Here is an 8,741-nt window from a genome sequence, read left to right on the forward strand (position 1 = left end):
CTGTGTATGGGGTGAAGGTGGGAGTTCATAACCCACTTGAATCAAAGTGTGGAATATGATATGTCAAGAAATTTGTAATGTTTTGAACAACCCACAATAAAAAATTAAAAAAAAAAAAAAGACAGCAAGGATGGAGGTGGGAGATATAAGTAGGTGTCTTACTTGGTGGGACAATCAGCATGGCATAAGGAGACATCACCCTTTGACTACTGCCCAAGGTGTCTATCCTGGGCATGTTTTCTCAGCCCACCATCAACCACATCAAATTCCCTGAGGAGCTGAGGGAAGAAGTAGTTAACTGCCTGAAATGTAGCAGAGAAATCAAATACAATACCAGTTGAAAGCCACAGTTAGCTTTAGTAACTTAGGCTTATGGTAGCAATTTGTGTGACCGAGTAGGGATGGAAGCCCAACTTCAACAGGTGAGTTGCAAAGGGGATCAAGTAAGTGTGTAGACAATTCTTTTGAAGGATCTATGATTATGACAAGGAGGAAAGAGTAGGTTGAGCCTTATAGGTATGTTCACTTAGGAAATGCTTAGGGATGAATGCCCTCTGAGTCTGCCCACGCGATTTCATTTCTATTATGTGGTTTGATTCAATAATGTGAAACCATACTCTCATAGAATATAGTTATTAAATAATGTTATTCTATCCTTTGGAACCAGTCAAATGACGTTTAGTTATACTATCACCTCTTATACTAATTACTGGAATGGATAAACTATTGTGCAGAATAACAGTAGCTGATTACTGATGATTTGAAAGAAATGCCAAGCTGGGCCAAAGTACGGTAGGTTGGAGTTTAATGAAAGCAATAAGAAAGCAGAAAAATTCTGAAACTTTGAATTTCTCAGCCACCTGTTCTCCCTCCATCTCCTGCTTTTAGGGACCTGCGTGTTTAAATTGGTCATATAATTTCACTCCAACCTTTATTCCCCTTTGCCAGTTTCCAGGGATTAGGACGTGGGCATCTCTGGGAGGGGAAGAGGTCATTAGTCTGTCTACCACACTAATCCTATTCTTCAGTTCCCTTCTTGCCTGTGATCATGCCACCTGCCTGCTTAAAATTCTTCAGAGGCTCTTACTGCCCTCGGGGTAGCATTCAGACTTCTTAAGATGGTACACAAAGGCCCTGTTTACCAGTCCTGTCTCATCTCTCTCAATCTCTGACACCAAAACCGCACAAGACTGGTGTTGTTTCAGTTTCCTAAACTAAAATCCAAGCTTTCACCGATGTCATTTATCTGTGTGGGGAAACCCCACCCCACACCCCTTTACCTGTCTCTCTCCTACTCATCCTTAAAACAGAAGCCAGATGTTACTTCCTTTAGGATGCCTACTGCTATAGACACCCATACCTATCTCTAACATAGCACTTGGCACTCTATAATTACCTCCTTAATAACCTTCCCCCCTGGATTATTTAAGAGCAATAATCTCATTTTGTTCACAGGCATCTTAACTACTTTACATATTGGCTTGCATATAGCAGAAGCACAAACTTTTGGTTGAAGATATGTCCTTTCCCTCCCTTTATACTTATCTATTTTTCCAAGGTAGACTGGCAGAGACTATAGAGTCATATGAATCTGAGGATAGAAATGTTCTTTCATTTTCTAAATGAATTTCACTTTAAATCTGCTAGAATATATTTTCCTGCACCCAATCTATTCTTCATTGATTTGCATATTTGCCCTTTATATTTACATTACTAGAATTGAAGTCATGAACATGCACCTGATTCTGCTTAATTTTTAATATAACTTTACTAATATAAACACATACTTGAACAACCGGATCAAAACACTGTGAAAGGGGGAACCTTTCAACTGGATGTATAACCAGATTGGCTAACTAAAATATTAGAATAAATATCACCCTTAGAATTGATTTAAGTTCAACAGGCTGAAAGGGAAAGTGCAAAAAAAAAAAATGTTCACAGTATAAGTATCTTGATTTTTTTTTTCTTTCATTTAATATTACATTTAAAATTCCCATTGACCTGTGGGCATTTACAGACTGGGAAGCTACCAGTTTAGGGTTCCTTTAATTTTCTCTTCTTTTTTTAAAATTACCAACTTTGTCAGACAAAGTAGTACAGTTGTTCCTCAGATACTGAAGTATACACGGAAGCAAGCATATAAAGCAGGGTTTATTTAAAAAGGGATATGGGATGGTCAAAAATTGGGAATCAGGTAGTCCAGAGGGGCCAAGGTAGAGTGATCCCTGCTGGAAGGGGGTGTAATTAACAACTCCCTGTAGGGAGGGAAAATTCCTGGGAGGGGTTACCTTAACAATAGGTTGGAGCTGGGGCAGGTTGTCTAAGGGTGGAGGAAGGGCTCTGAAGGAATTAACATTTCAATTCCTCCATTCTCAGGATGGACTCTTGCCTATCTGCCTAATTCTGGCTTCACAGTTATCCTAAAAAAAAAAAAAAAATAGGGTGCTACATACAGCCTCAACAGATGGGGCCTAAGAGAACAGGTTCAGGAGCCAGGCTGCCTGGGCTGGGGTCCTGGCTCTGCCATATGCTATGTGGTTACCTCAGTATTTTTATAAATAGACCTAATGATAGTCACTGCATAGCATTGTTATAAGAATAAAGTGAATTATTATATTAAAGCATTTAATAGGGCCTGACATTTTAAACGATACAATTTCATGTGTGTAGGGTGGGAAGACTGACTATGAAACATAACTGCTTAGAGAAGGCAACTGTCATAATTAGGATGAAACTTGGATATAGTGAAATCATTGGAGGCTGCAGGTGAGATCATTTATGAGAAAGAAAGCCAGCCAAGCCTGGTGGGTCTTGGACTGTTAGGCACTGCCAGAAGCCTTATTCCCCATAAACATAAGGAAGTTCCTAAAACTTCTATAAAAACACATGCTATTAAGAAGTGGTTGATGAGATTCTGTGAAGATTGGAAAAAGTGGCTTATTTTATTAAGAATAAAATGTAAGAGTTTTACTTAGAAATAGTAGAAGAAAAATTCAGAAATCTCTACAAATCACCCTTGTTTTGACAATTTATTTATTGCCTTCCCTAATATTTAGAGTTCCGCTGGATTCTTGCTGTGAAATTTTTTTAATAAACAAAGGTAAGCAATATTTGCTAAGAAAAAACAAGTATTTCTTGATTTTAAAAGATATTCTTGATTGTTTTCATAAATGTCAGTTGTGAAATGGGTCTCCTTATTAATTATCTTAGAAGCCCCAGGCAAGATTTGAAATTTATTATCATGTAATGAGAGTTTTAAAATGAAGTTTAAAAATAGATTTATTAATTTCAACAAGTTTAACAAACCATTTTAAAAAATAAATTTACATGGTCACTTATTACTAATTCATTTCCATGTTGACAATTTTCCTTAAATTGAAGTGTAACCATCTTAAATACTTTTCAAATTTGTAATATTAATGTAGCTATTTTCATTCCACTATTTTCTAATTCTTATGACTAAGAGTTGAGTTTTGGAAGATCGATTTCTGCTGTACTGCTAGAATTCCAAAGGATCTAAAACTGCTGCCTGAAAGCATCTAGGTCCTCATGGTTAGTACTAGTGGCTGTCTGTCAAGCCTTCGGTTTTTCTTCATCTTCACATTCTGTGAGTGAACAAGGTTGACCAGAAGAAGCAGGATTGAGAGGCTGGCAATTTGTCTACAGTTTTCCTTCTTTCACTTTGCACCACACTGCCCTTAGGAATCTAGATAACCATATTTTCTTCTTTTAGAAAGTCCTCTTCAGAAAAGACTTGGGGCGGGTGGGGGTGGGGTGGGGTGGGGGTGGTGTGGTGTGTTACTCTGTTAGCAATAAAAATAACAAAGTGGCAGTAACTTTTCTCAAAGTTTCTGGTTTCAAGACCCACAAATGAAGGGCTAAACATGGAATTTCAGGCCTTGGTGAATAGTTAGGTTTGGGCATATAAGTCTTCCTGACACATGTGGACAAATGTGCCTTCTGCCTCTTGGTCTGGCTTTCTGAGTTGTTTTGTGAATGTATCTTCCTCTTTCTCTGGAGCCAGTTCACACTTTTATTTATGAAAAGACTCACCACAGTGAATTAATTGGAGGTTTTTGAGCTTCTGTTATTGTCTCTCTCCCAGTAGAGATGCCTCATGTTACAGACCTTTTGTTTGCATTGCTGGCTCAGGAGACTAAGAGGTCTGGCTACTTTAATGCTATCTTCATCCATGAAGATCATAAAAGTTAATTTTTCTTCTCTGGGTGGGAAGTTGCTTAAAGTTTTGTGTTATCATTTCATTTCTCCAATCTATTTTTGTCTTTGCAGATAGCGTCTGCACTAGCCTACCAATTCAGAATGACTTCACTTGACAGGCACATTAGTCAAATTTGTCTCTTACCAGGGTGGATTGGCTTATCTCTTCTAGTGTTACCGCTGTTGACCCGTGAGGAGTTCTTGCTTCCCCAATGTTGAAGAATAACACCAAAGAAGCACGCCGAGGCAAGGTCAGAGTAGAAATTAGAAGTTTATTAAAGGACAGCAGAAAAGACTTCTCCCGGAGGAAGAAGGGGACCCAAGAGGTAGAATCCGTGGAAGGGATGTTGTCTCCCCTTTTTATAGTTCTTTCAGTGATGGAATGTAGGTGGGAAGGCCCGAGGGGTGGGACACAGGTGGGCCAAAAAAGTAATCTGGTCAGGAAGGACTTCTGAGTCAGCACCTTTTTGCTGGGGGCTGTTCATTAACATTTCTTTGAGGTGGACTTTGGCCTAGGGCCTTTTGGGACTTCATTAACATTCCATGAGTTGTCCTGTGTTTTCCCCAGTCATTCTCCGCACGGTCTCCATTTTAGATTTCACTCGATATTAGACCCGATTTACCTAACTACACTGACTACCTAATTTTAAATCTGGCTTCACTAGCATCTCAAAAATGGTGGGCTCTGTGGAAGAGGATGGCCTCAGATATATAAGCCTTGCTCTTTAGAATAGGGCAGAAGGGCAACTGTGTTATTTTAGTGTAACTGCCACAGACCTCTCAAGGTTTGTTTATTACCACCTCCACCTTCACACTCCCCTGCCTTGCTGGGAATTGAATCATAGCTTCCTACATGCTAGGCAAGAGCTCTACCACTGAGCTAGATCCCCAGCTCCATATATCTTAAGTTTAGGAAGTCTTGAGACTATGCAAAAAACAGTAAGACTGGGGAGTCCTAGTTTCTCAAAGAATCTGAAAAAGACTGCCCTAGGTATCCCACCTCCTCCTCTTGATAATGTCCTTACCTCATTAGATGTTAGACAGTGCCACAGGCCCCAAGGAACAGGAATGGGATGTACCTTTTACATTTCTCTGGCATCAGATCCAGAACTAGAGTTTCAAACTCCAGGCTGAAGTATATGGTATCTGAAAATAAATAGGTAGTTACTAACTTTAAGGTCAACATTTAGAACTTAACAGATTCCTGAAGTCTTCCTTTTCCAGCTCTTTAATACCCATTCTGGTACTTAATCTCCCACTTCGTACCCACACTATATCAGTATTATTTAGTCTTGCTTGTATTCTTGTCTAATGACCTATTAGACATAACCCTGTCTGAGCCAAACTTTTTTTGTCATGTGAAAATTTGATTTAAATTAAAGAAGAATTTACAGAGTTCTTTATTTTTGTTACGAATCTTGATTCATAAAAAGAATAATTGAATTTGAAAGGTCTGATTTCTTAGAATCAGTCATGTTCTTTATAGAATCCATTAAAGATTCTTATCTTCACTGTGGATGAAGACTATTTTTTCTTGTTAGAGGGAAAGCCACGTTTATGACATGGACTTCCTTCAGTTGCAGCTAAAGATCTAAGTATAAGATATGATTCTTAATCTCTACTGTAGCTGGTTCTTTTCTAATCCTTGGAAAGACAAAAAGGATGCTGGATTTATTTTATTAAGACTCCCAAAAAGGTTGGTCACATTCAAGATTTTAGATATGTGAAATAATATTGTGACTGAAACAGTGTGAATAAGCAAACAATGAAAGGTAAGCCATTTACACATAATTCAATATTATCTCTCTCAGATCCTGGAAATCATTTATACTGTTCTTGTAGTTCAAATGAGCTTCTTTATAAATCATATGAGGTGGCTGGGGAAAAAAAAGTCTTACCCTTTCAAGAAAGTTCTGTGATTCTAATATATTATAAATTCCCAGCAGCAGGTAATTTTGCATAAGCCTGAAAGTTGTTTTGTGAGATTCCTTTTCCTAGTAGGAAAAAGCAGTGCAATAGTTTGTAGCTTAATTATTTATGTTGTCTAATAATTTTGCTGTAAACCCTCCCCAAATCAATAGGCATATATTTAAATGAATATGAATGCTTGGGTGAGTTTATAAAAGCAGTAGGAGACATGGTCTCTATTTTCAAGTAGTTTATATAGTTTTATGCAGATGTAATATTTAAAAGTTAAAACAATTAGTAAAGAATAGCCAACAACAAATTAGAATAGGAGTCACTAAGAAGATCTGGATCCCAAGGCCTCCATCTTAGCAGGTATTATTAGCCTTTTGGTTCCTAAAATGTGGATATCTGTGGAGCCTTGAGAGGAAGGGTTGGGATACTGGTGTAGAGCATAGGGAAATCTTATTCTGAGCTGTAACTGCTTCAGTTTTCAGTATTTGTTGTAGTATTTGTTGCAGTTGTCAGTATTTGGTCAAGGACTCAGCTGTATCTGTACGTACCAGCTGAACATTAGCTTTGTAAGTATTAAAATTAAAAAGCAGAGTAGCTGCCCTAAAATATAAGAAAAGCAAGTGCTCTATCTTGTTTGGAAAAGAAAAAAAGACATGTATATTTTAAGGGTACTTAAATGACTCTTGGAATACTTTAAAAACAATCCTCTCAACTTATCCACAGATCTGAGGATCATGGCCATTGTCTCCCACAGTAAGAGGCAATAGTGAAACTATCAGACTAATATGAGACTAACTCCTTCCTGCATACCTCAGGACTTCTCCCTTTGCCAGCAGGAGTAAGGCCCATGGAGTGGCTTCACAAAACACGAAAAAAAAGATATGAAAGAAGATATGAGATTTTTAATGCTGTGGCAGTAGGTCGGCATTAATTAGGTGCCTAATATATACAGAAAACAAATACACACACAAAAAAGAAACAACCTTCTTCACCAAGTAGCCACACTGAGTAGGTTTGGACCCCAATTTTCCTTTCTCCCTGTTTGTTCTGTAATCTTGGGCAAGTTACTTAACTTCTTGTGCCTCAGTTTCCTGAATAATTCCTACTTGATTGTTTTATGGGGATTAATACACATAAAAAGCACTTTGGAAGTACCCAACACATACGAATGCTTGCAATTATTATTAATCATGGTTATATGCATCCAGCTACATACCAATAAGACAATTCCAGAATTCACAATTAAGTAAATTATGGTTGAATACAGGTAGACTTCAACATGTGCTGGGACAGGAAACAGAGTAATGAAGCAGAGATAAAATATCCAGATCCAACTTTTGAGAAAAATGTGGGTTATTAGTTGCTTAAGATGGGGATGGGAAGCGGTGGAGAGACCATTCAAATGGGAGTTATGGCATAAAAAATGCCAAGAATAAGTGCGATGCAGGCAGCAGCCCTTGCAACTTCTTGGCTGATCAGGAGTTTTTGCTCTTGGGTGTTAAGAAACAGTACATCGATTAAGGAGTAGGAAAGACTATTTTAAAGGTTGCCAAAAGTCTCAAAATGACTCTAAATGAGTGACATGTTCTCAGGACTCAACTTTCCCTTTTAGTCTTCAAAGGCCCACAGTAAGTGCGTTTTAAACGGGCGAAGCAGGGGTAGGGTCAGCTATGAAAAACTCATTGCACTTAGCACTAAGTTCACATTTTTTGCCCTAAGAGACTGAAACAGTTACTTTCACAGAGGAGGAGGAATTAGTTTAACGGAGAGATTTTACTTAGATAAGTATCCTAATTTATCAGTCTGACACCTTTTGGCCAAAGTGATTGCTCCAGGATCTTCCATTTCTCATTCGCCTGCCCAAGGCCTCAGGAACCGATCTGTAACACTGGGAGAAAAAGCAAGTGGTGAAGGGCACTCCACGCATGCGTTAGAAGCTGCCCCAACTCCCCCAGTGTCCTTTCTTGGAACAAAACTAGCGCGGAGCCACGGGGCTCCGCAATTTGCGTAGACTCGAATTTCTATTGCTCTGACCATCCGTGTGGAATCCGCGAGTGGTGCAATTCCCTTACGCAGGCAGCGTTTCCGAAGTGAATGACTGGGTGGTGCGTGTACGCCCGTAGCGTAGCACCCATAGGCGGACGGGGTGCGGCTGCGCAGGGACCTGAGTGGGCCTAGTACGCCGCTAGCGTAGCGCGGCGTCTGACGCTCTGGCTTCCGCGACGCATTTAGCGCAGCCGGCTTTGATGAATACACGATTTGGTGCAGCCGGGGTTTGGTACCGAGCGGAGAGGAGATGCACACGGCACTCGAGTGTGAGGTAACTATAAAACCCCGATTTGTTTACATTCCCTCCCCCAGAACCGGCCCCATGCGCGGCGGAGGCTGCGAGTCCCGGGACGGCGTGGGGGAAAGAAAGGGAGAACAGAACCGGGGTGTCGGGGCTGGGTCCCTCGGGGATCTGGGCGCTGGGGCTCCCGCAGCGGCTGCAGTCGGCGGCGAAGGCGAGCTGGAGCAGAGCGCGCGGTGGGCAGCGCATGGGGCGCCGCGGCTCCTCGTGGTGGCGCTGCTCGGCTGGCTCCGGCCGCGGGGTGCGGCGG

General features: G+C 40.3%; 1 protein-coding gene and 1 long non-coding RNA gene across 5 annotated transcripts in view; one reads left to right on the forward strand and one right to left on the reverse strand.

The window, feature by feature from the left end:
• The window catches only part of LOC125618163, a 13,797-nt gene extending 5,662 nt beyond the window's left edge, over positions 1 to 8,135 (reverse strand). The window contains exons 1-2 of the long non-coding RNA XR_007349417.1: positions 7,952 to 8,135; positions 5,247 to 5,367 (exon numbers count right to left, since the gene is read on the reverse strand). This is a non-coding gene — a long non-coding RNA (uncharacterized LOC125618163). The remainder of the gene's footprint in view (positions 1 to 5,246; positions 5,368 to 7,951) is intronic.
• Positions 1 to 8,741, forward strand: part of Slc39a10 (solute carrier family 39 member 10) — a 148,819-nt gene that overhangs the window by 73,309 nt on the left and 66,769 nt on the right. Inside the window, exon 1 of one of the 4 annotated variants that reach the window (XM_048808210.1) lies at positions 3,083 to 3,103. The exons of 2 other annotated variants lie outside the window; for them this stretch is intronic. The gene's annotated coding sequence lies outside the window, so the exon portion shown is untranslated. Of the gene's footprint in view, positions 1 to 3,082; positions 3,104 to 8,322; positions 8,462 to 8,741 lie in introns of those variants that run through there. One more of the 4 variants, XM_015481172.2, reaches the window with a different exon arrangement.

This window comes from Marmota marmota, unplaced genomic scaffold (assembly GCF_001458135.2).
Source record: "Marmota marmota marmota unplaced genomic scaffold, marMar, whole genome shotgun sequence".
In the NCBI taxonomy this organism is placed as follows: domain Eukaryota; kingdom Metazoa; phylum Chordata; class Mammalia; order Rodentia; family Sciuridae; genus Marmota; species Marmota marmota.